This window comes from Borostomias antarcticus, assembly GCF_949987555.1.
Source record: "Borostomias antarcticus genome assembly, chromosome: 3".
Taxonomy (NCBI): Eukaryota; Metazoa; Chordata; class Actinopteri; order Stomiiformes; family Stomiidae; genus Borostomias; species Borostomias antarcticus.
In genome coordinates, this window is record NC_140236.1 from 13417981 (window position 1) to 13444534 (window position 26554).

At 42.6% G+C, this 26554-nt stretch overlaps 1 long non-coding RNA gene across 1 annotated transcript; it reads right to left on the minus strand.

The window, feature by feature from the left end:
- Window positions 1-24759: 24759 nt before the first annotated feature.
- Window positions 24760-25719, minus strand: LOC311330127. The gene is made up of 4 exons (XR_014631330.1): window positions 25580-25719; window positions 25321-25359; window positions 25039-25159; window positions 24760-24872 (listed from the first exon to the last, which is right to left on the minus strand). It is a non-coding gene; the product is annotated as an uncharacterized lncRNA (long non-coding RNA).
- Window positions 25720-26554: the final 835 nt, after the last annotated feature.

Below are 26554 nucleotides of genomic sequence, written 5' to 3' on the forward strand. Positions count from 1 at the left end.
CTGCCGTAGGGGGGCTTGGAGCAACTGGGGAACCAATCACCTCAAGGCAGCAGAGCTTGACCACAGCCTGGAGGTCGGAGGGAGCTGTTCATTTGCCCTGTAGGCTCGAACCACAGTCCTAAACTGGATGGGACAGCGCAGGGAGCCAGTGCAGAGAACAGAGTAGGGAAGTTTTGTGGAAGAGCATGGGGCTGTTGAACACCAGGTCAGCAGCAGCTTTCTCCAGGAGTCTGATGGCCAACGCTGCAGGATGGCAGCAAGTAGGGAGTTGCAGGAGTCCAGGCGGGAGATGACAACAGCCTGGATGAGCACTAGCGACGAATCACAGCCAGATTTCTTTCCTAGCACAAAGTTTGATAAAAGAGATGAGTATTAGCAAAGGCAAGGAGAATGATTATATCAGTGTACAATGAGCTATGATGGGGAATAATTACACTATTAATTTGATTTCCAGGCATGGCATATACATGGCATGCTTACTTGCAATGGTAATAATGCCTTCAGGTAATAACACTATGCTTGATTAATTTGATGTATAATGTGGCAAATGCTATAGTAGCAGCAGCAAGCATCAGCCCACTATAGCTAAATAATGCCAGTCAAGATTACAGACTGTAATCAATTTATGAACAATGTCACATTGATCATGCTCAACATTGTTAAAATTGAAATACATCTGAGACCTCCGAACGTAACGTTAGCATTAACTAACTAACGTTAACCCTAAGCCGTTAGCATTAGCTACCGTTAGCATAGCTCCCTAGCCTATCAATATAGTTGATGTTAATATAAAGAAATGTAACATTAGGTAATGTTAGCTAAGTTATTCAACATTGACCCACTTACCCTCTAGATCTTTTCCAACGATGTCCTAAAGTAACCACATGTCATGATCATTTGCATCATAGACATACGTTCATATCTATGATTAGCATGATCATAAGCTTCATTGCTAAAGCATAGCATGTTAGCTGACGTCATTACATGACTTCCTATCCAATCAGAGGCAGAGTAGGGCGGGTCTTCCTATGGTGACGTGCTTACCCGAGCTCGCAGGACTCACGAACGCGCGACCAGCGCGTCCCCGAGGCTCGTGCACAGCACATGTTTAAATGGCTCAATACAGGTATTGGTGGCTTCAAAAACCCCAAAACCCCTAAAACTAAAAGTTTATATTGATAAGATTGGTCTCTGATGCTGAATGATACCCAGAAAAATTTTGTTTTCCTTTTCTAGCCCTATCTATCATCATCCACTAACATGGGAAATAAGGGTTCTTGGGCCGCATGCCTTGATTTGACTTGCAATACCGGGCTTGGCCTGAAAGCCCATGGTGGCTTCAATGCGCCAAGCTGATCCTGGGGGCTTGACGCAGCCCCAGTCTTATAATTGTGGGAGAGGAAGTGACATCAATCAAGGACGAACAGGACAGGGAAGTGATGTCACACAGAAACAAGGTGGTTTTAACAGACTGATTCTATGGGAAAGGACTAAAAAGAAGTTTCACAGAAGTTGTAAAATAATAAACAGTCAGGTACTGTAGGAAAACAGAAAATAACAAATGGTGGGGGTAACACATTGGTGAGACTGAAATGTCATTAACAGACTACTGCCTCTTGTGGTGCCAACAGAGAGATTCAGGCCAACATTGTCGAGAGTAACGGAGTAAGGGAGGGAGTGATAACCCGACAAACACTATACAGTACTAGCTGCGCGGCTGGCCAACCATGAACAAAAAGCAAGACAAACATAGAATTGAACCATAAGGATATACACAATGTCTCAGTCCACGCCGCTCCCGGTGACTCTCTGCCCTGCCTCTGTCATCCCCCCCCCCCCCCCCCCCCGCCATGAACCTGGCCTCTTTCACCACACCCTGCCATGAACCTGGCCTCTGTCACCCCCCCCCGCCCCCCCACCCTGCCATGAACCTGGCCTCTGTCACACCCCCCCCACCCCGCCATGAACCTGGCCTCTGTCAACCCCCCCCCACCCCCCCATGAACCTGGCCTCTGTCACACCCCCCCCCACCCCGCCATGAACCTGGCCTCTATCACCCCCCCCCCGCACCCCACCATGAACCTGGCCTCTGTCACACCACCCCGCCCCCCCACCCTGCCTTGAACCTGGCCTCTGTCACCACCCCACCCCACCATGAACCTGGCCTCTGTCACCCCCCCCCCCCCCCACCCCGCCATGAACCTGGCCTCTGTCACCCCCCCCCCCCACCCCGCCATGAACCTGGCCTCTGTCACAACACCCCACCCCGCCATGAACCTGGCCTCTGTCACCCCCCCCCCCCCCCACCCCGCCATGAACCTGGCCTCTGTCACCACCACCCCCACCCCGCCATGAACCTGGCCTCTGTCACCCCCCACCCCGCCATGAACCTGGCCTCTGTCACCACCACCCCCACCCCGCCATGAACCTGGCCTCTGTCACCACCACCCCCACCCCCCCACCCTGCCATGAACCTGGCCTCTGTCACTCCCCAGAGGCCTTTTCACGCTGCGCTATGGCCTTAACCCCTGTCGCCCCCTACTGACATGCTCTGTTCCCTTGTTGTCCTCCCTTCTGTCTTTTCTCCCTACCCATAGTGGTTTGTGTTCCTCCCTGCTCGAGTTCTAGTCTCTGTATTCTTGCTCTCCTCTAGTCCCCTTAGCTCTTCTAGTTCCCCTCGTGCCCCTCTGGTCCCTCAGGCTGCGTTCCGAATCGCATACTTCTACTTTACAGCTGCACCTAGAAAGTAGGCTATCTACTTTGCACGCAGTATGCACACAATTGGGACACACCACTTTGTCATATCAGCGTTTTGATCAGACCCGTCGCCAGGACTCAGACTTAAGGTGGGCATATGAAATGCATAGGGGGGCACAATTATTATTTTTGATAATCCGATATGCTATTGCATCCGTGCAGCACTGACACGCATACTAATTAGGTTATACTGAGGTCTCATACTAAACAAATTGGTCTCAGAAAATAGATTTAATGTACCGATGTAGGATAGGCCTAATATTATTAGAATGCAGCAAGTTACATTATAATGTGGGGAGGCAAAGTTGGTGCAATGCAGACATTCACTGATTAATCGGGGGCACTTACAAGGCCTTGTCAACCTAATTTAGGCCTAAATTATTTGAATGCAAGTTACAAACATGGAGAGGCAAAGTTGGCGCATCAAATGTATTTATTCACTGACTGGACAATAATCGGTAGACTAGTAATCAGGTGCACTTTAGAAAATGAATGTTTGTCATGGGTAGCCTCGGCTACATGGCTAGGCCTACATGACTAAAATGGGGAGACTGACAGTGGCACGCTATCAGTGCACTTGCAAATTGTATACAGCATGACGATGTGATCATCATAGTAAACCATCCATCAACAGCAAATACGACCAGCCAGTCATCCTCATCATTTCACGTTATGCATGAAGCACATTAAATACAATTGAAAAAGCAGAATGGCAGATTCTGACGCAAATACAGCAGGCTACAAATAGCAACTAAGTGCAAAGCCTACACTCTTTAAACACACACACACACACACGCGCGCGGACCGCGGAACGCACTCAAAGTAGGTCGGGCCCAACCTCAAGGCCACCCTCGCCCCACCCCCCACCCTTCCCTGTCCACACACACGCGTCAGCGCGCACATAAGTCCCATAACTGCATTTATCGCTTCCCCTATGAAGCCTACACAGCGGCAAGAAATTGAGTTCCGTTTTTTTCCCCCGTTGATGTACTTTTTTTGAAATGAACATTTCATACTTTTAAGTACTTTTCATGCTCAAAAGTAGGTAGGGCCTGGGCCCTACCGGTTCCGCGGTCCACACACACACGCACGCACACACACATACGCACACACACACACACGCACACACACACACACACACACACACACACACACACACACACACACACACACACACACACACACCAGAGGAGGCTCGTCCATTGAGGTAGGGGAGGACAGTCCTCCTCAGTTTTTGGAGAGGAGAGAGGGATTCAAATATAAATATATGCATTTATTTATTTATAATTAATATTTAATATTTTATCAGTTTTGTTCATAAAGCAGGTTTTCCCTATGGATAAAAACCCATTGTTGAAATTCTAAAGCTCCAACAGTGACATCTATAACATGCAGTTGGAGGACCCATAGATATCTAAGGAAGGGAGGACTGCCTCCCTTAGGGCGGGTTCTTTTATATTAAATCAACGTAATGACATTTTTTCTTGCTAATTTATGATTGGCCAAAACACTGAAAATGACACGCATTGGAGGACTGTCCTCCGGCCCTGTCTAGCCTCGCGTCACCAGTCTTGCCCTGTCTGAACAGGATTGAGATATTGACATGTTGTTGGTCCAATCACATTCCAGAGTGTGACGACTTGGTGGTGAAGACTAACGTTAATTTGCATTTATGTTAGTCCACTTTAGGAAGTAGGCATGAGCTGAATCCCAATCTGAGTGCGGAAACCACCCTTGCGGCCCCTCACACTTGCGGCCTGAGGCCTGAGCACTTAATTGACGTCAGCTGGAAGGGCCAGAGGGTGCAGGGCCGTGAATTAAATGGGACAGCTGGCACTTCCAGCGGCGTGCCAACGATTCCCAAGCCAGTTTAGCTCAATGCCCCTCCCACTTCGTTTTCATTGGCTGCCGCGATTGTAAGGCCACAAGGCCGCGAGTGCTCAAATCTACCGACAGTGCTAAATGCAACTTATGTAAAAAGTTAGTGGTGTCCAAAGGGGGTAGCACTAACACCCGCAACCTCGTGAAACACTTACAAGTTTCACCTTCCGTAAATGTGAAGCAGTGCAGCGTGTTTGACTGCTTTAGCGTAGCAGCTAATGCTAACGCTGTTTGCTCTAGCAATGCTGCAGCAGCAGATGAGCCACACTCATTATCATTATTATAAATAAGTCTGTACAGTGTCCCCCCCACCAATAGAACATCCCGCCCCTCCTGAAAGACCCCCACAAAAATGAATGCCAACAGTCACAGACTTTTAGATCGCTAACGTTTTTAGCATAAGTCAGTGGAGTTTAACACAGTGAAAATTAGCATCGGAATTAGCAGACATTTTCTGGCTGGGAGTGAGACAGGCCCGGCCCCAGGATGAAAAAACTGAGGGGGCAGTCATGAAATGCAAGGGGGCATACAAAAAAATCTTTGAACAGTGTTAATTTAGAGGCATCAATCTGGTGCACCTTTAGAGCGAGATCTAGAAGGCTACAATACAACCAGTGGCGATTGCTCCTATAAGCCAGGGTAAGCCTGGCTTACCCATACAAATCCAAATAAAACGTGTTTTTTGTGCCTTCTTTCAGTGAAAGGAAATCGACTTTCAGACTGTTTTTGACTTAAATGCGTCTTGTATTCTGCCATATCGCTTCATTTTCATCCGTGTTTAGCGTTTTGGTAGTGCTCCGTCTCCCCCTACAGTCCTCATGAAAATACAATCCACGTTACGGTCCGTTGACAGCTGTTTTACTAGCTCGTCATTCACTCAACATTGTAGGCCAGGTAAAATGATTCTGGCTTACGGAAATCAAGACCGAATGAAAAATCAACCAATCAAATTAGCGCACACATACAAAACCGTGAATAATGTTGTCATCAGTCAAAATGTAACCTAATCTGTCATTTGTCAAAATGCTTAAAAGTGAGCGTAGGGTAAGCCAGTTCTCAAAGTGCTTACATTGGAATTCCCATTGACATTTTAACATTGGGACAGTTTTTCCAATCAAAACTTTTCATGACTGTCCCGTCATTCACGTCACCTGTCAATCACATTACCCACTTTAGCTATCTAGCTAGCATCAATGAACATGGAAAATGGAGATCTTGAGTATGTGTTGAAAGTTGATTCCAAAATGAAGTGGATTAAACGATTTAAGGTAGGTCTTTTGTGATTATTTACCAGTTGTTATGGCTGTGCGTTTTGCTTTGCCTAGATTTAATCAGCACTCGAGAGCGTGCACTTTCCCAGCTGGCATTTCAACGTTGATTCACGGGTGATTCAACGTCATGTGAATATGTGAATCAACGTTGGATTAGGTTTTGATTTTGAAAGGTGAATTAACGTTAATATCGCGACGTTGTTCCAACATCTTACTCTTCAACATGGGTGAATTAAGGTCTTACAATCACTGTTGAATATGTGTTGAATTTGAAAGGTGAATCAACTTTGAAATCCCAACTTTGTTTCAACGGCTTACTTTTCAACATAGGTAAATTAAGGTATTTGAGTCAACTTTGCATCACTGTTGAAACTGCAACTTTGTTTCAACTTCTTACTTTTCAATCATGTAGCCATGGAGAACAAAGGCGTGAACTTTTTACAATTTTATTTTTCATTAGAATCAAGATGCACATGTAGGCCTATAACAGCAGTGAATGGGGTTGCAACACTGACAACTGTGCAAATAGCAACAACATCAATCCAACAATAATGTGAACAATAAGTGTTTGTGGCACTGGCCTGTACACACACAAACACATTTTGTGACATACTTCTATACAGCAATGCTACAGAAAAAGGCATTCACAGTCAATCTGCCGGCTGGTAACAGCTTTTAGCTTTCTAAACATGGCCTCTGCAGCACAATACGACCCAGGATGTAGCCTATGTTAAAATGCGAAAGCAAAACCAACTTAGTTAGCAAGCTAAACAATATATTAACCTTACAATCTACAAGTAGTGGCAAAAGTTGGACAACAAGGGAATGACTGGCACATTGCTCAGCTTGTATATAAGTAGATACTAGCTACGTCCAGCTAGTGCGAGACAAACATTACACACGATGCACCGCACCAAAATTTCCAAAGAAACTACAGTGTCCATAATAGGACATCCTTGGATGTCCACAAAAGGAAATTCGAATCTCATTCTTTGTGCAAGCGCAAAATAAGGATTTGTGACCAATAAAATTAATTTCTTGCAACGATATATAAAGCTAAGCCTTTGTTGGGCCACTTTTTACCCATATTGTGCATTAAAGGGCTATAAGGCAGGTTGAAGACATCATTTTGACGTTGTTGTACATCAACGTACAGATCTTCAACAGAATTTCAATGTTGATTTATAAGTATTTTATCAACCTTTTTCAACCATTGAGCATTCAATATTGTTTCAAGGTTGAAACCACGACTGACATTAATCCAACGATATTCCAAAGTTGAAGGTCGGTCGTGTGCCAGCTGGGTTGCTTCCTGGAGCGGTGGGCTCATAGGGCTAGTAGCCTAGTACGCTAGTAGTAGCCTGGTCTCGCATAGCCAGACCTATCTCCACACTTCGTTTACGCTGTGCCAGCGCCGGAGACAGTAGGCTAGTAGTAGCCTTAACACTGATTAGTGAAGTAGGGGCGTAGGCTATTGAGTGCTGTGCCCTAAGGGGGTGTATTTTATCGTCCTGTCATTCCTGTTCGTGGTGCTTGGCTATTGTTGTCATATAATGGCTCTGTAGTTTATTTAGTGTGTCCCTAAAAGCTTGGTTGTTTCGGCCTAAATGTTGTCCTCTTATTCACTCGCTCTCAAATTATTGGCTTTTGTTGACGTGTTAAAAAACATCAGTAGCCTAAGCTACTGTAGTTTTCCTGTATGTGTTTTACATATAAAAATGCCACTGCTCAGCTCCCTTCTGGTGCTGTGAAACCCATCAGGGCATGCTTTGAAAGTACACCCCCAAAGAAATCGTGCACGTGCGTGCTTCGTTGGTCCTGGCTTACCTGGTTCCAGGACCCACCAGACGCCACTGAATACAACTTTTATAGGGGTGCTCCCAGGTAAAAGAAAGAAGTCTCACACACTGTCCTCACTGGTAAACACAAGAATTTATTAGGCAGCGTCAAGATGATGATGACACACTGACACATACATATATTTTTTAAACACATATTTTTTTCTTCTTTTTTTCCATTATGTATTCCTATTTAAGTTAGAAGTGTTTTTGATGTAGATAATAATAATATATGAAGAGCCTTAAAAAATACAACAAAAAAAACACTGTCTTTTTAAAAAACCCTTGAGGGCTCTGATTGGCCAAAGGCCCCTGGGCACGTGCTCAGATTGCCCCTATTATAATGCGGGCATGACTATGTCTAAACATTTTAAAGGTATAATATGTAATATGTGGATTATTTCCCCCATCTAGTGTCTAAAGATAAGAACCGCAACAACACAATGTATTGGTTGCCAAAATGCCAGAGAATGCACTGTTTCAGTCATACTGTGATAAGATCTTCACTCTAAGAGGAACATAACGTTACACTAATCAGTAATCACAATCAAGTATTTCAGAGTGCCATGTAATAAGTTACTTTAGATGCTGTAGTGTGGAGATAACGTTAGGTCTGGCTATGCAGATTCCAAGAAAGATAACGATAGCTAGTTAGCTAGCTTACCGGTCTAGTAGAAAAGTAGCCATGTCACCATGCGACTTTATCACATGAAACTCCATAAACTCCGTCCAACGAGCAAAGGCTGGCCCGATATCTATCCGACTTTTGCTCCTTCTTCGGTCACTGAGCTTTTGAGATTCGTATCGCACGGTTCGCCGGGGCTCAGGCGGAGAAGCAGGACGACGAAACTCTATTTTACCAAACGTTTAGCTGAAAAGAGTGAGCGGAAGTGGACGGAAAAGCTGCCGTTTTATAGTCGCACAAACACTAACCAACATCTATAATGCTGCTAATTCATTGAAGTATAACATTAGCTGGCTACTGCTAATCTCACAGTGGTGAAGCTAAAATAGTACCTGGCAACCCAGCACGCAGTACCAACGCTGTAATACTATTGGCTGGTATGATATCAACAGAGTGTCATTTTCGGGCAGTCAAAATTTCATAATGTAATAATTTCAGACAAAATATTTTTTTTATGGAAAAGCAATACTTTTACTCTGCAGCCTTCGCAAAGCCCTATGGATGTATTATTTTGAAAAAATGTTTATTTTAATCCACATATTACATATTATACCTTTAACTCATGTAAATAATGTGTAAATAATAAACCTATTTATTATCATTCATTTATCATCATAAAATTAGGCTACATTTTTAATACAGTAAACTAAATGTACGTCGTTTCACTTATGGAATAAATAGAATCAGGATCGAAAGTGTTACGTTCTCATAGAACAAGATAGACGACGGGTTGTAAAAATAAAAGAATCAATCAATCAGTGTATCAGTCAATCAATGATAAAAGCAGTCAAAATACATATAACAGAGTAGCCTACAAAGAAAATGGAGAGGTGAGGTCATTCCAGTCCCATGAACACAACTGATTGAAGGGAGTAGGCTTGTCTAAATGGAGTTCAGGTGAGAGATAGGGCCGTTAGGCTGCCTATTATGTATTTAACATGAATAGGAAAAGTCGCCTATAATATGCATCTAAAATGGATTATGGTCGAATGACAAAAGAAGTGCAAGTAGCCTGTAAACAGTTCGAGAGTTTTATTTTCATTCTGTTGAGCACTTTTTGGGGCTATAGCCTAATTAAAAGTGAGGTGGCATAAAAGGCAGACGCGCAAGAAACCGATGACTCGTAGATCTTATCTCTCGCCAATATTTGGGTTGTTCTTGCAATTTTGATAGGTTACAAAAAAATGTTGGGCTGTAATTTAAACTGAGGGGGCGATGCCCCCTCATGCCCCCTCGTAGAACCGGACATGGAGTGAGAGATGCTGAAATGAAAATATTTTCGGTTGCTGTAGCTAGCTACATAAGTAATGTAGCCACAGTTAAGTCTATATGTCTTCTTCTGGGTATGAAATGCGCTATACAAATAAAGCTTTCATTGATTGATTGATTCTGATGTTAGTAACTGTTACTGTTAACAGCTATTGTTAACTGTTACTGTAGGGAGATGACCACAGCCCTTAACCCCCGTTACCAGAGCACATTATCAGACGCCCTCATACCTGCTTAGCATACAGTTGAAAAGAGAAATATCATAGGTGAGCTTGCCTATGTGTCAAAAGTAGCCATAACCAGCAATGACTGGACAAGTATCACACAGGATCACATATTACAGTGACAGTCCACTATGTAAATGAAGGCCAACAGATGTGTATGACTCCCAAAGTGGTAGTGTATAGTATCGATAAGAGTATCGTTAAGTATCAGTACCGATAAGTAGTATCGGTATCGATACCGGTATCGATAAAATCCTACCCATCCCTACTCCTGTCCTCCTCAGTTTTTTGAGTCACCAGCCGCCACTGACACACAAACACACACACACACAACCTACTGTACGCTCTCTCGTTCTCACCCTCGCTCGGTAAAGTTGAAGGTGGTATTTCTCAGTTCAATCTTCTCATCAAAATGTCCTTACCCTCATCCTTGAACTTGTAGGTCCAAACTAAATAAGTTGAGGCTCGCGTTTGTGCAAAGGCCTAGGTCTACTACACCGATGCTCGGACAGAACATTTTTAAGTTTTGAAAAGGAGTTTTCACACATTGCGGTTAGAGCTGCCGTGTCTGTCTTGGAGGCGGAATCTGATTTCTCAACATAAGAGTAGTTTTTGGAGACTGGCGATTTAAGCCATTTTCTAATATCCAGTGTTAATAGGCCTCCGCTAGCCTACTAGCAATAGCGATCCTACTCCTGAGCAGTGTTGCCAACCTCTCAGTAAGGGAAGTAGCTATTGGCTGGCCCAGGAGTCGCTAGAAGTAGCTAGATGGCGCGGGGGGGGGGGGGGGGGGGGGTGAAGGCAGCAAAAAAAAAGTTATCTCGTCGTGATTTGTGAGCTGAGCTAGCTTCCTTGTCAACACAATAATTCCCCAAATGACCAGAAAAAGTTGCTAGATTTGTCGCTAGTCGCTTTTCATGAAATAAGTCGCCAAGAGGTCTGGAAAGACGCAAAATCTAGCGACAAAGTTGCTAAGTTGGCATCACTGGATGGATGTACAGTAAACATCTTACAGGCTAGTGTGGCTAGCCTGTTCAACGGCTGAATCCTGTCCGCCTGTTAAGGCTGTTGCCTGTTGGTCTTCAGATCCAGTGAATAAAATAACTATTTCAGCCAATCAAAGGTGAGTATGCCTAAATTTAAACAAATAAATACTGGATGGACAAATTACTTTGCATTTTATCAGTAGGTGTCGTCTGGGTTCTGGTCCAGCTCATGTCCATGTAGGGTCTGGGGAACCAGGTCACATCTGAGTTCTGGTCCAGCTCATGTCCAGGTAGGGTCTGGGGGACTGGGTCACATCTGGGTTCTGATCCAACTCGTGTAAGAGAGGGGCAGTATGGTACTGGTCCACCTTCATAAGGCTCTTGTCTTTATACCGCACAAACAGTGCCATACCAATTGTTTACATTCAAAAGACACTCTCCTGCTGTCGGTCCCTAAGACTGAATACTGATCTTCTATAATTATACTTCTTAAAGTCGCACAGAAATGGAAAATGCATTCTGTCCCATTTTGGTTCACATAATTGGTCATAGTGTTCACCTATTCAACGATGTATGCCCAAAAAATACAAAATTCTACTTTTGTTGTAATCTTATATCAAAGTATATAATTTCTTACTTCCTGGAAAATGGTAGGTCACGTGCAATTACGACACCTTCGATTTTAGGCCAATAATCTCATGACATCCACCCTGTCAATCAAAACGTCAACTACTCTGCAGCCTCAAGTGTTGAATATCCCACCTGCTCGATAACGTTCCAATGAAATTCATCTAAACGTATGTCCCGCCCTTGCAGCCCGTTTCAGGCGGAAATACGTCAAAGTACGGAATCTTCTCCAACTTCCCTTTCGGTGTATCTTTAAGATTCAAATCTAAGACCTGCTACTGCTATGCGGCTAACAGCTGCTAACAGCATTCATGGGATTGGTTGTGGTCAGGTTCATGGATGTTCATGTCTCCTGCTTGAACAGTTACTGTATATTGACAGAAGTCAGTTTCAAACATTCCCAATGGAAGTGTGTTTTATAATAAAACAATAGCCACAATAAATTAAGCAGAAATACTTTTAATAAATAAAATAAATGATAAATGAAAAGAAAGAAAAAAACAATTGGAAAAAAAATTGATAAGGAGAACTACATTAAGGGCAGGAGTTTATTTTGTGCCCAAATTATTTTTGCGCATGAAGGTACATTTTTGAGTGCATGGCCCCTGACCTGCTGGTTCCACACATCTGCTCTGTGTGTTCCTGGTGTCTCAAAGCTCTACCTCTGCTAGCAGGGGGACCAAGCTGCAGAAAACATGGCTGACCTCCACAAGAGGTACCTTCACAGTTGACAGGAAATCACGTGATCTCAGCAACGGAAGTTGGCGTTCCTCATGTCGTTTTTGTGTGAATCTGCATTGCGCATGTAAAATCTAAACTAGAAAGTATGTATATATATATATATATATATATATATATATATATATATATATATATAAATTAAATTCAAAATCAAATGTTGGGTTGGGTTGTTTTGATTAAATGGGTAGTGTGTTATTTTGGATATTATTATTATTATTATTATTATTATTTGTGGTCAGTGTACCATAAACCCGAAACATAGAGACCATAATTTCACTGATCGTTACAGTATTGAGCTAGCTGCAGTTTCTATGCAGGCTCTCAATGGGCTACAATATCAGTCAATGGGGCATACATGAATGCATTGAAAAACTATGAGTAGTGTGTTTTTTTGAGACGGGAAGCACAGGGTGTAGTCTTACTGACCTCAATATGCTCTCCTGTGAAATGTATCACAATCCGAATATTTTTAGGTGTTTGGCATGATTTGCACATAGTCCTCTGTGGGCAGAGTGAAAACAAGCCCCAGGGGAGTTTTTATGTCCAAGCCATGCCAAACATGTAAAAATATTCGGATGCAGTACATTTCACAGGAGAGCATATTGAGGTCAGTAAGATTACACCTTGTCACCTTCTCAGAAAACCACTTCATCAAAGTTTTTCCAACACATTTACATTGCCCAGTGAGAGCCTACATAAAAACTCCAGCTAGCTCAATACTAGAAAGATCTGTGAAATGATGGTCTCTATGTTTCAGGGTCATGGTAGAGAGACCACAATTAGGGCTAAATGTCCAAAGAAGCACACTAACCCATTAAGTAAAGAAAACTCAGTTCACTTAATCAAAACAGCCGACTGCAATTTCATTGATATTTGATATTGATATTTGATTTTTTAAATGATTAAGCAAAATGTGCACATCTGTTTTTCCAATATACACGTATGTATGTGTGTGTGTGTGTATGTGTGTGTGTGTAGCACATGCACATGTTTATTTTAACATAATAGCTGGGTTAATTTTGATTTTACATACGCAATACAGATGTTCACACAAAAATGACAAGAAGAAGACCAGCTTCCGCTGCTGAGGTCACATGATGTCCTGTCAACTGCGGAGGTGCCTCTGGTGGAGGTCAGACATGTTTTCTGCAGCTCGGTCGCTCTCGCTAGCATAGGCCAAGCTTTGAGACACACCATGGAACATGCAGAACAAAAATGTGTGGAGCCAGCAGGTCAGGCACCATGCATTCAAAAATATCCCTTCATTTTGGCACAATAATAAGACCATAAAAGAGAAGTTGAAGTGATGTTGGGGTCGGGAGGGTTAGACTGAGATGGAGAGATGTGGAGTGGAGGGTAAGACTGAGATATACAGTTGAGCAGATGAAGTGTGTGTTGCTGTCTGTCTGCTCCGTTATCAGCCATGCCTCAACAAAACTCCCAGCTTCGCCTGGCCAAGATCCAGTCTGGGAGACACACACGCACGCATGCACAAACACACACACAGACACATGCACACATACATGTGCACACACACACACACACACACACACACACACACACACACACACACATACATACATACATACACACAGATATGACCAAATTTAACACACAGTGATGTAGCCTACACACCTCTACCATTCCTATCTATATTACCTTGACAGTATTGTACCTAAATCTATGGGCTTGACACATCTGAGAGCCAGTCATGTAGGAGTATCTGCTCCAAGTCTGGCCTCCTGACTGGGTTTGGAGCCAGGCAGCACCTAATCAGTTCCTTGCAAGCTACCGGATCAGACATTAGAGAGATGATGTTTGAAACCAACATGGGATTGCCCGGTTTTCAGTTCTATGATATACTATCTGTATTGATACAACGTAAGTTTGGCATTTGCTTAGTTTACGCTGTTCCATACTGTTCAAAAAGAGACATCTAAGCTCTCCTTCAAGCAACTCTTACATTTGGACACCCCTTTCTGGAAGCACAGGCGTCCAGCCACAATCCCTTCCTTAGTCTTGAATGGCAGATCCCCACACACCAGGTGAAAAAGCAGGACTCCCAGGGACCAGACAGTGGCTTTGCGGCCGTGGTATTTTCCATTCAGAACCCACTCAGGTGAGTAGAAGTGCTCAGTGCCTGAAAGAGAGAGACAGAGAGAGAGAGTGATTATGCCATATCTCTATGTCCATGGTGCATCAGTCCAACACCGTTCAGTCTCCTGCTTCCCTCACCCCAAAACTCTCGGTAGAGTCCAACCTTCAGCCGATCCCCGCAGCCAAAGTCGATGAGCTTGACCTTCATGGTGTCGATGTTAATGAGGATGTTCTCTTTCTTCACGTCCCGGTGGAGGACACAGCGGTCACGGCAGTGACGCACCGCCAGCACCACCTGCTTCATGATGGTCTTGGCGAGGTGTTCGTCCACCCGGGCCCCTGTCTGCTTGGTGTACTCAGACAGGTCCATGCATGGGATCGGCCTCTCCAGGACCAGGATGAACATCTTGGGCTCCTCGAACCACTCGATGAGTTCCAGCACGTTCTCACAGCTGGGAGGCTCACTCACGATCTGCATGAGGGCCACCTCGAGGGGCAGCCTGCATGATGCTCCAGGCTATGGGGGGGGGGGGGGGGGGTGACAGGTGAGCGGGGAGTAGGGGTGACAGGTGAGCGGGGAGGTGGAGGGACAGTTGAGAGGAGGTGGTGGACCAGGTGAGGGGTGAGGAGATGGGAGGTGGGGGTCTACTTATGGATTAATCCCTTAGAAGCTAGTGTGCATTTCAAGATGTATGGGTGGAACCTACTTCTGTAGGTGGAACTCCAGCATATATATGCTTGGAGAATTTAAATTGGCAACAGGTACTTGTTATGGTGCTGTACGCAAAAATATACTGTACAGTGACCATACTTACGATTCTGATGTAGCGCTCCGATCTCTGCTTACGGACGTACTTAATAGCCACCTGGTTGAGGGGAGGAGGAGGGGCACATATAGCCCAATTCTAATGAGCCATACTGACCAGTTAATAACTTAATAATAATAACTTTATTTGTATAGCGCCTTTCTTAACATACTGTAGTTACAAGGTGCTTTTACAGAATAACATCCAAATAACAATTAAGCAGCAAACAGAATATTGACATTACAGGAACCACAATAATCAAAAAGGAGAGCAAAGGCAACAGTAAAAGAATAAATACAAGTACAATTACAAAGTGCAAAAAGCCAGTTGCCTAGTAGGGACTCTTTTACATTTCTGCTGACTTCTTTATTCAGGACAGGACATACTAGATGTACGGTATTTCCAGGCATGTTAATTCATGAAACAACTACTTTGCAAAGGGACTAAATATGTTGCTATTTAGCAAATGGATTTGACACTTGGAGGCCTGGTTTAAACACAAAAGCCGTGGTGTGGTGTGAATGAGGCAGGGGGGTGAGCAGACATGCAGAGGAGGAGGAGAGGGTGAACCTGTTTGCCGTCTGCCGTGCGTGTTCCTGCGTAGACGGATCCAAACCCGCCTTCGCCCAGCAGCTTCCCCACAGAGTAGCGGGAGGTGAACCCGTCTGCAAGACACACCTCCCAGGTTCACTCAATCTCCCCTTCAACCACTGTCATGTGACCTCACATTGATCATCTCCTCATGGAGAGACCAGGATGGATGAGTCTCTCAACATGTGAGGGTGATGGATGGTTGAGGTCCTACCTGTGCATGGCGGGTTGCGCTGGGCCTGGGATGGCTGGTCTGAGGAGCTGGGATCTGAGCTCTGGTTTGTGGGGGCAGGGCCTCTCTTTCCCTTTTTGGAATATTTAAGGGATTTGTTCTCCTCCTCCCTGGCCCTCTTTTGACCTCTCTTGGTCTGGTTCTCCCTGAGGGGAGGCAGGATGGTCTGGTTCTCCCTGAGGGGACGCTGCAGAAGCCTGCGCTGGATCATGGCCATTGCTCTGGTCTGCACAGGTATATTTTAATGTTTGTAAATATACACGTTAGTGTTGATACTTCAGTTTTATATTTGTTCAGTTTTATATTTGTTGTTCATGTAATTAGCGTAGCATATTACACATTTTAATTTCCTTTTCAATACTATTAAACAAATTAACTCCTCTGACTGATAATACATATTTGCTTTACATTTGTTTTAATCTAAACATGCAAGTTCTTCTTCGTTCAGACTCACTTTGATTTTAATCAACCTCCGCCGGATACAGTGTCCAAGTTCCTTCAGCTTCCTAGCTACGTGCCAGTCAGGGCAAGCCTCTGTCTCTGTTATCCGAGGCTTTTTAGATGGACCTTCGCCATCATCCTTTAATTGAGCTCTGTGCTTTCTCTTCATCCTGAACTATTCTACATTCATTAAAACAGACATGATTTTCACTAGAACATTCTGATGCCATGTTAGATCTGTCATTTGCCATTTCACACTAAGGCTGATCATCAAACATTTTAATTCAAGGTAGACTGAAGGAGTCTACAATTAAGTATTTCTGCAATTTCATATTTTCTTTAGTAGTCTGTTATTATTCATCCTAGACATTTCGTCATATCACTAGTATGTTTTTCTTTCTGATTTACTGATGTCTTATTCAAATGCATAGAGAACCTACCATGAGCTGTAGATCTGGGAGGTAATATGATCATAATGTGTGCATGTCAAGTTAGACCATCATCATGGAATGTCCACTATTATGACGTCATAATACCCATGCAGTAACATGATCATAATTTGTGCATGTTAAGTTAGAGTACTAGTAGGCCATGATCATGGAATGTCCACTATTATGACGTCATAATAGCCATGCAGTTTGCGTCACCAGTGTCAATCAATAGGCCTACCTGATGTTGTTAACGGTTTGGCTTAGCCTAGTCTGTAAATCTGTATGCACCATTAATTTAATTTAATTGAAATAACGGGGAACACACAAAAAAAACGTCAATCTATGTTGAAACATTTCAACCCTATTACCCCGCAGAATTGCTACCAAAAAAAACAAAATGTATTTGATGCAAGTTAGCTAATCTCGCGATACCTTATAACAAATCTCAGACCAAGCATCTGAAACTCTTTATGGACAGCTATGCTCTTCTGAACTCTTTGCTATGCTAGTGTCAAATGACTCAGTCATGGAAGAAAGCGTAGGCATATTATGCATCTGGAAATACATGGGAGTGAATGCAGCTGACGGCTAACTGGCTCATTCACCTCCATGTATTTCCAAACACAAAAACAACGGCAGTGAGAAACAATCAGTTTGGTTTGGTAATGATGAGTTTGAACCCCGATAGTGTATTCAGCCTGTTATTTTGAGTATGTTGGATCTTGAAGTGGTGTTTTTACAGTGAACTTTTAACATTGAAGTCAATGTTAAAAGGGGGGGGGGGGGGGGCGTGAAGAATGAAAAAAAAGTTATCTCGTCATGACTCGTGAGCTGAGCTCGCTTCCTTGTCAACACAATAATTCCCCAAATGACCAGAAAAAGTAGCTAGAATTGTCGCTAGTCGCTTTTCATGAAATAAGTCGCCAGGGGGGTCTAGAAAGTCGCTGAATCTAGTGAGAAAGTCGCTAAGTTGGCATCACTGCTCCCAACAAATAGCGCCTTAACCTTAACTGCTGTGGAAACGTCCTGTTTCAGGCTCAAGAGAGGTTGTTGGTTGTTGCTAGAACCCCGTCAAACAAAACAAAAAAACACCATTCTCTGTTTTAATGTCTTAATTTATAAGGAATATAAAGTTAGTATTTTTTAAATTATTTACAGATTTACATTTTTTCCCCATTTTCTGTGCGCCAGTTGGCGCACTACCACTTTTTACTACCCATAGCGACGGGTCTGGTTTTGATATTTGCCCACATGTCATGGTCCGGTCCAGTCAGAATAGTCAGAAAAGCATGCTGGCTTGCATACTGCAAAATGCTGCAAAATATGACTGGATGTAGTATGCATGGGGCATACTATGTATTGGGACCTACTACAGTACATCTTTTTTGGCATACTACTGTATATAGTATGGAAGTATACGATTTGGAACGTAGCCTCAGTCTCCCCCTAGTTCCCCAGCTCTAGTCCTAGTCCCTATTCCCTCAATCTCCCCCTAGTTCCCCAGCTCTAGTCCTAGTCCCTATTCCCTCAGTTTCCCCCTAGTTCCCCAGCTCTAGTCCTAGTCCCCATTCCCTCAGTCTCCCCCTAGTTCCCCAGCTCTAGTCCTAGTCCCTATTCCCTCAGTCTCCCCCTAGTTCCCCAGCTCTAGTCCTAGTCCCCATTCCCTCAGTCTCCCCCTAGTTCCCCAGCTCTAGTCCTAGTCCCCATTCCCTCAGTCTCCCCCTAGTTCCCCAGCTCTAGTCCTATTCCCTATTCCCTCAGTCTCCCTCTAGTTCCCCAGCTCTAGTCCTAGTCCCCATTCCCTCAGTCTCCCCCTAGTTCCCCAGCTCTAGTCCTAGTCCCCATTCCCTCAGTCTCCCCTAGTTCCCCAGCTCTAGTCCTATTCCCTATTCCCTCAGTTTCCCCCTAGTTCCCCAGCTCTAGTCCTAGTCCCCATTCCCTCAGTCTCCCCCTAGTTCCCCAGCTCTAGTCCTAGTCCCCATTCCCTCAGTCTCCCCTAGTTCCCCAGCTCTAGTCCTATTCCCTATTCCCTCAGTCTCCCCCTAGTTCCCCAGCTCTAGTCCTAGTCCCCATTCCCTCAGTCTCCCCCTAGTTCCCCAGCTCTAGTCCTAGTCCCCATTCCCTCAGTCTCCCCTAGTTCCCCAGCTCTAGTCCTATTCCCTATTCCCTCAGTCTCCCCCTAGTTCCCCAGCTCTAGTCCTAGTCCCCATTCCCTCAGTCTCCCCCTAGTTCCCCAGCTCTAGTCCTAGTCCCCATTCCCTCAGTCTCACCCTAGTTCCCCTGATCGAGTCCTAGTCCCCATTCCCTCAGTCGTCTGCCTGTTGAGTCATCTGTGTTTGTGTTGGTGTCTCGTTGGGTTCACTTTTCACGTTGTATCCTGGGTGATTTTCTGCACCTGTGTCTTGTCATGTCTTGCTTCACACCTGCACCCCGTTCCTTGATTGTTCTCCCAGTGTTTTTAAGCCTTCATGTTTCCTTTGTGTTGGTTCATGGGGCATTGTCTGACGTCAGCAGTGTGCTCTGGTAACTCCACCCGTTTTTGGATAAATTCTGACTGTACCAACTTTGCCTTGCACCATCTGTGTTGGGTCCAACATCTGCTGTTTGCACCTCTCCGAGTCGTGTCAAGTCTTCGATTTTTACCTTCGATTCATTTATAAATGTATTATTCATCCACAATTATTATTCCACTTGAATAGTTAAGAAAATATGTTTGTTAATTGTTTATTTTGACCAGGATATATACTGTACAGATACAGTACATGTTTTTTAGTGTCTGACAATAAGTATGTATGTACATGTACAGTAGTTATGCTTGGCTGAGTTATACTCTCACATTGTCAAAGTTAAATTATGGGAACAAAGATTTACTTGCTTGACGTACAGTAACCCTTCCCATATTTCTCACTGTCTTTTTGCTCTTATGATAAATTTTGTCACATGTCTATAGAAGAGTTAGGAAATCTCTTGAAAACATGTTGACTATTTGACATTGTCTATCTTTGACTCTTGAAGCTTATTTACATGAAGATGATTTTGAATACTGCTTTGAAGGGGATAGTAAAAGAAACATAAATATACATGTGCATAAACTAGAAGGGCACTTGGCCAGTTTAGACCTCTGCCCATGATGCATGGATTATGTACTTCCTGAGGCAGCAGAAGAAATTCAACATGCCAAAGGCAATGATGGTACTTTTCTACACCTCCATCGTCGAGTCCATCTTCACCTTCCCCAACACCATCTGGTTCTCCGCCGCAGCAGATAAGGAAAAGGCCAGACTGCAGCGCATCATCCGCTCCGCTGAGAGGGTGATCAGCTCTAGACTGCCATCCCTACAGGACCTGCACTCCTCCAGGGCCCTGAAACGGGCCAGTAAGATTGGTTACGGGACCACTGCCCTCTGGCAGGAGACTGCGGTCCATCAGGACCGGGTCCATGCGCCACAAAAACAGCTTCTTTCCCACGGCCATCACACCCATTAACAAGGATCGTGTCCTCCGACGCCCGACCCATGGTTACTATATTCTGCAGGTGGTTGGTCACTGGGTGGATGCTTACCCGTAGGTCTTCTATTGCATGCTACTTTGCTGTGTCCTCCTAACCCTTGGGTGCCATGTGTGATGGGAAGCAATCGTGTGTGTGTTGCAGTGCATATTTACTGTGCGCCTCCTCTGTCTTGCAGTGCGATTGTAAACTCCTGGGTGTGTTTCTCACACAGCCTCCTGGTGGTGACTCCTTTCCCTTCACCCCCCTCCTCCTCTGGGTTTCTCTGGCACCCTGCCCCCTTTACTGGTCATGTTCCCATGGTATAGAGATTTTAAAACTGGACATATATTTTTTGACTAAGAGATCCATATTTTAACTATTTAGAGGCTTCACCCATTTAAGCCCATTTATTGTGACCTCAATAAATATTCTCTTGTCTTTGCTGCTGGAAAACCATGTCTCTTTTCCCCTTCTTTATCAATAAACTTGAGGATATTCTCTGGGTGAAATTCCCAGAATGGCGTTCCTGGTTCTGGTAGTCGCTCAATCATCATATTTGCACTGTATTTTGTATTTGCACTCGTACTGTCATGTCTTTGCACAGTCCTGCACCCTGTCCTATGTCGTCTTCATCAGCGTATGCCATTATCCTAGTCAAATTCCTAGTATATGGAAACCATATACTGTACATGGCAAATAAATGGTTCTTGAATCTCTTGGATCTATGAGCCGACACATGTCAAAAATATTCTGGTGGTGCATCTGGGGTTGGCCCAACAGGAGCTCTTCAGCTCTGTGCTCTGATGTCTCTCAGCTTGCTTTCTAGCTAGATATGGACTGACTGCTACAAGCATAACTAGCTAATTCATAGCAGTTGACCTTCGCGATCATGCCATGATTCAGTTATTTTGGTCCTAATACCCACAAAATAGCTAGCTAGCTGAATCAATCCTTCCCAGTATGCTGTTGATTATGTTATAGCTAGAAGCTAACTAGCCATGGATGTATTAAACATTGGGAAGTACCTGTATGACTGGTCTGGTCTATCTGGCAATGTTAACAAAAGTGGAGATTAATTTATGGATCCGCCCTGTGATTTGCATCTGCTCCAAAATGTAATGGGTTCTTCCTTGGCCCATGCCACACCCCTCCACAGAGTTTCAGGAAAATCGGTCTGGTAGTAATCCTGCTGACTAACAAACAAACAAACAAACAAACAAACAAGCCACCTAAAACATAACCTCCTCAAGCAGATTTCATCCTGGGTGGAGGGAGGTAACAGCAACAACAACAACAACCACAACCATCACATTATACTATATAATGAAAGATTTTACCTTCAACATCCACTCTCAGAACTCCAGCATTCAGAGCCAAGGTTAAAATACTATAGTGTGGCAATTACAGAATAAAACTGAATTTCAAAATCTCACTTGCTGTCTGTCCACATCTAGCAATCTCACAAGGAACAGACATGTCAGATGCAGCACTGGACTTTTGCTGACACACACCACATGAGATACCATATAAGTAGCACTTGGCAAGTGTTGCGAAGTTGTGATTCAATGTTCCCATTAGAGATCAGAGTTGGTAAGTATCACATTAATTGACTCCTGTCAACCTTTTTTTTAGATACTGTGATATTGAGTGGTTTCATTTGGTTCTAAGCCCAGAGACTCTAGGTTAATCGTTTTATGAGTGAATTACTAATGTCTGTCTGTCATAACTTCTGCTTATTGATCGCTGTGGAACGTCATATTGTGCTCTCCCAGCATTTTGTTGCATAATCTGATTCACTGAGCCACACTCACAAAGTGATTAGATAACATACAGCTAGGTCCATACATTAGATAACATACAGCTAGGTCCATACATTAGATAACATACAGCTAGGTCCATACATTAGATAACATACAGCTAGGTCCATACATTTTTGAACATTGACACAGTTTTCATCATTTTGGCTCTGTACTGCACTACAATGGATTTGAAATAAAACAATCAAGATGTGCTTTAAGTGCATGCAGACAGCTTTAATTTAAGGGTATTAACATCCAAATCATCCAAATCAATTTTATACGTGCCCACCCCCCCTTTTTATTCCCTCGTTATTTCATTTAAAAGGAGCAGATAAAAGGTCTATAGTTCATTTCAAGTGTGGTACTGGCATTTGGAATCAGTTGCTTTCAACTCTCAATATGAAATCCAAAGAGCTGTCACTATCAATTGCAAGCCATCATTAGGCTGAAAAATCAAAACAAACCCATCAGAGAGATAGAAAAACAGTAGGTGTGGCCAAGTCACCTGTTTAGATATTGTTCCAGAACTGTACAGGCTTTTGGTCCCTTGGTGATTTGTGTACACTGTTCACCTGATTTGGATGTGTAAATACCAAATTAAAGCTGAAAGTCTGCATTTAAAGCACATATTGAATGTTTAATTTCAAATCCATTGTGGTGGTGTACAGAACCAAAATTATGAAAATTGTGTCAATGTCAAAATATGTATGGATCTAACTGTAGGCTATATATTACCTTTTTTCCTTGATTTTCTGACTATTAGCCTATATTCTAAATCCCTACTACATATCTTTTCTTTTCTTTTTTTAAAATTTTATCATGAACATTCTTTCCGTACACATTTTATAACAGTCCAAGGTCATGTAACAAGCCTTGTTAATATTAGCTGTGAGATAACACCAAAACTTAAGCCACTGCTTAGCTGGTCAAATAACAATTGTGTTGTTGTTTTTTGACAACAAATTTTCCACAAAATACCTTGAATAGAGACATTTTATATAGCTTATTGTTCTACTTAAAAAATAAAACAATTACTGGTCCAAACATGATTAGGGAGTAGACAAATTGTATCTTTTCCAGATCGTAAACATAGACATACTTTCATTCATTCACCTATATTTCGTTTCTCGGGAGTACAATTGAGGGGCAGGCCCTCATTTTCTATGTAGCCGATATTACAAAACAAGCAGCAACAATAAAAGCAATGTTAAACTATAATATGTCATCACAAATAAAAAATATAATTTGAAATTAAACACAATAAGCCGGTACAGATAAAGAATATAAAATAGAACAACTTGTGACATTATCAGTCATTAAAAACAGCTACAGAGGCAGGAATGTGCAAAATCAAAGCTTTAAACTGCCGATACGAGGGCAGAGAACTAATTTTCAGCTCTTTTTGAAGCACATTCCTTGAAGTTGGGGCATTAAAAGAAATAAGTGTATTTCCCAAGTTCTGTCTGGGCATGAGGGATTTTAAGAAACAGCAGGTCACCTGAGTGGGACAGATAGGGACTAGAGTTCCACTCCAACAATGAGGAAATATAGGGAGGGAGCTTCCCAATGATTGCCTTAAAAATAAACAGGTACCAGTGTCTTTCACATCTCTCAGCCAAAGAGGACAGGCCTGCCTTGTAATGAAGGACACAGTGGTGAGTATCATAACTGTCGCCATTGATAAATCTAAGGGCAGAATGGTAGACTGTGTCCAGGCACTTAAGAGTGGATGGAGCAGCAATTCTATAAATAATATCTCCCTAATCTAAAACTGAGAGAAAAACAGCTTCAACAATCCGTTTTCTCCTTTAAAAAAAACATGACCTCTTTCTAAAAAGGAAGCCAATTTTTTTGCCTCAACTTGGAGATGAGGTCATCAATATGGTATTTAAATGACTTAACTAAACATAGTAAATACTATGTTTAAATAATTTAGCAAACATAGTAAATACTTTCATTTTTAAATAAAAGTTTACACTTAATTATTTTGTTTTTTTGAGACATTGCTTGTGTACTGTACTCATGTACTGTATATAATTTGATCTTGAAAACATTCAAGCTTGTGAAGCCTCATGGTTACAAACTATGTGGACAGTAGCATATTCAGTCATCTCAGGAGCTGGTGAGGGTGTAGATCTGGCCTTTAAGATGCTCACGTCACTGTAAATAACTTCACTCTCTATTTGTGCACTGTACTTATCAACATTTGCATATATGCACTCATTGGCAATCACAGCAAGCTGAAAAGAAGAACACAAAGTGTATTATAGTTCAAATGATCTCAACAAGGAGAGCATCATTGATGGTACTGTACTGTCTATGTGGTCTTATAGTGAATTAAATTCCATACCTGTAGATTGCTTGCTTCATCATCAAACTGTTTTTCTTTTGATCCACTGGCTTAAAAGCAAGACAAACATAATCTGTAATCATCTGTAAAATGTGTACAGACACTTGAAAACTAGCAAATAAAAAATGGAATGAAATGAAAGAAAAAAATGTTTCTATTGCCAATGTTGTAGCTTGTGTAATTACAGTATTATTACACAATATGAAAATGTTATAATCCAGATGTAAAACATCAAGTACTTACCCAGGGCCCCCTTTTTCCAAATACAGACAAGCAAAACTGAGATGCCCACGATTAGGAATAAACAAATGCAAGAGAAGGCAATGATGACTGGCAGGGTTTCCAATGATGCAGGCCTTCAAAGTAAAAGAGTGAGAAAAGAAAAGTTAAAGTCTATTTCTTAAACTGTCATTTGACTGTTTCTTGTCATTTCACTGTAAACTGGTAAAAAAAAAAGATTTCCGCATAGTGCATACTTAACAGTGAGCAGATACAGTCTTACAGTTTTTATCAGAGCTTTACCCTGTCTCAATGGCTGTTGTAGTTAGGATTGTTGTCATGGTTGTTGTTGGTGGTGTTGTTGTTGTTGGTGGTGGTGGTGTTGCTGCTACTGTTGTTGGTGCTGCTGTGTTGGTCGTGGTTGCTGAGGCGAGAGTGAAAATGAATGGTTCATTATGATCAGGGTATAGTGCATAGATAAACATACTGTAAAGGCTTGTCAGCACAACAGGCTACATGAGTTATAAAGACTCACACTTCCAACCAAAGTTACATTGATTTCAAAAGGAACATATAGTTACTTACTTGATGTATACGATCCCATATTCGTTACTGTCTTTTGCTCTGTTAGAAAATATAAACAATTTGGTCTTATAGATACATGTAGAAGAGTTAAGAAATCTTTTGAAACCTATAGGCTAGTGCTTGAACACAATGTGTTGACTATTTAACCATGTCTATCGTTGACTCTTATTTACTGTAGGAGATGGAAATGTAAATATACTGTAGGCTATAAACAAACATTAACAATACATATTGAATATCATGTACTGTACGATTTTACCTTCGACATCCACTCTCAGAATCCCAGCATTGGGAGCCAAGATAGAAATACTATAGTGTGACAATTACAGAATAAACCTGATATTGTCTCAACCTCCCAACTGGCCACTTGCTGTCTGCCCGCACCTCCATGTAGTAATCTCCTGAAGAGAGAAGTACTGTCTAGTGCAGCACTGGACTTCTGCTAATTGCATAAGCCACGCACCAAACGAGACATGAGAAATAAGCAACACTTGCCAAGTGTAGAGATCATTTGCAGAGTTGCTAAACTAGCACATAAATGGACTCCTGCCAAATTTCTTGCATTGTAGATACAAGCATTTGGTTCTAGCCCCTGAGACTAATCTTTTTTATGGAAAGATAGAATAGAATTAGAATTTTGAAGCCTGTGTTTAGAGGTTTCAAAGTGATCCTTCAGCCAACGTTATGAAATGGTCATGATGCCACTACAATGATTGGTTTCCTATTCTGCATTTCGTGTCCAGCATTTCTAAAGCAACAGTGTTGCTATATACCTAACAGACAAATTATAATGTCCGTCAAAACTACTGTTTTTTGGACACAGGAACTTCTGAACTTCTGTTCACACCAGCATATTGTTGCATAATCTGATTCACTGAGCAACACTCAAATGAGGACACAGTGTTCGATAATTATTGACTTTACAGTATTTGATCTTCCGACTATTATAGTTAAAATCCCTACTGCATGTAAAATCTAATCTAATCTGATGTAAAATTATTTTATTTTATTATGAACATTCTTTCTATGCACATTTATATCAGCAGTCCAAGGTCATGTGTACAAGCCTTGTTAATATTAGCTGTGAGATAACACCAAAACAAACAATAGTGTTGTTGAACTATTCTGATTTTGGTGGGTGCAGGACACAGATAAAATATTTAAGCAAAATACCTTGAATAGATTTTATACATATCCCAATCAATATTCAACATATTCATCCTCTTGTCCTGTA